Raw genomic sequence first — 1,547 nt, forward strand, 5'->3', positions numbered from 1 at the left:
GTCGAAAAGCTAAAACGAACGATTCCCTCTGATAGGACGATAAATAGTGCACAGTAATGCCTATAAAACTTCGATTTTTCGATAACATCGAATTTGGAATTCCATCGCGTTACGCACAGTGTTCGCACAACACATCCGAAAACTTCAACGCACGATTCATGAGCCCGATTACTCTGACCGATTAATATCCACAGTGCGTGAAGTTTGTTTATAGCAGATATTAATTAACATTCTTTTTTTTCACCTTGACATTTTTTCAAAATTTCATTCAAATAATTTTCGTTATCTTATCTTCTCGAAAGATATCTTGAAAATCTTGAAAATATCTAGATGAATTTCGGAAAATTGAGATACTATCTCAAAAGTATCTAGATACATTTCAGATATCTTAACCAAACAACACTGCTGTTTATTATACTGAATTTTTCGGTATCTACTGTAAATTTTTCAAAACTCAAATCAAATACAAAACCTCACGAGGGGAAGAGGGAGGGACGAAACCAAAATGTGAAACACAAAATTTCTGATATCAATATTAAGTTTTTAATCACAAAGTACACAGAAAAATTATCTATCATTTAATTTCGACACAAAATTAATATCAGAAATTAAAAAAATGAATTGTTCGACATTTATTTCTATTATAATTTTAATTAATCTTAGTTATAATTATTATCCTTTAAAAGTGCGATTAATAAATTTGAATGAAAATACAAACAAAGACAATTTTGCTTTTATATGTGAGCTGTTTGAAAAAAATATAATATAATATACTGTCGACACTTGTAAATTTTCAGCAAGTGTTAAGCAGAATATGGAATGTTCAACTAGGTACATAATAGTGTTAGACTTGGTGATAATACGTTTTGGGACACATGTATCGCATTCTTATTTATTTTCTCCCACGTGGAAAAATGACTGAACTTTGAAGTAAAACTATTTGAATATTTTAGTTTCCTTCATTTTCATTACTATCCATCTCAATATAAAAAGAACTACACTTGTATTTTCAGAAATGAATCATCCTATATTTGTATGAACCTTTATTCTTTTCATTTTACAGAATTGTGAAATTTTCCAATTTTGAATGAACAACATTTCAAATCAGCATTTAACATAATTGTCAATTTAGATGTTTACTTCTTTTTTTTATTTTTGGCCTTACTGCTACTGCTTCCATCCATGTTCAGTGCTTCCCGGAGGCTTTTTTTAAGTGCTAGGGGCATGTTACTGTATATAGAACAATTTCATTAATGATTCAGATATTCAAATAAAAAAGAAACTTACTTCCATGTTGCAAAATTAGCTCTGAACTTCTCTTTTATGTGTTCGGGTGCTTGTCTGTATTAAAAAAAATAGTCATTTACTCTCAGTCTGGCGATATATTTTTTTATTTTTAAACAAAAGACTTACGCCACTTTCCTTCCCACCAAAGTACTATAAATCGTTTGAAAACTTTAAGGTTAGTACATTTAATTTTCGTTTTTCTTATATAAAGGGTCTTACCATTGTCTTTCATGATTTGGATCACTGTTAATCACATGCGA

At 29.5% G+C, this 1,547-nt stretch overlaps 1 long non-coding RNA gene across 1 annotated transcript; it reads right to left on the minus strand.

Moving 5' to 3' along the window:
- Positions 1-1,001: 1,001 nt before the first annotated feature.
- LOC116350497 lies at positions 1,002-1,543 on the minus strand. The gene is made up of 4 exons (XR_004202035.1): positions 1,507-1,543; positions 1,414-1,437; positions 1,288-1,341; positions 1,002-1,230 (listed from the first exon to the last, which is right to left on the minus strand). It is a non-coding gene; the product is annotated as an uncharacterized LOC116350497 (long non-coding RNA).
- Between the last annotated feature and the right edge of the window lie 4 nt (positions 1,544-1,547).

This window comes from Contarinia nasturtii, unplaced genomic scaffold (genome assembly GCF_009176525.2).
Source record: "Contarinia nasturtii isolate CC-2019 unplaced genomic scaffold, AAFC_CNas_1.1 Cnas_scaffold_4192, whole genome shotgun sequence".
Classification (NCBI taxonomy): domain Eukaryota; kingdom Metazoa; phylum Arthropoda; class Insecta; order Diptera; family Cecidomyiidae; genus Contarinia; species Contarinia nasturtii.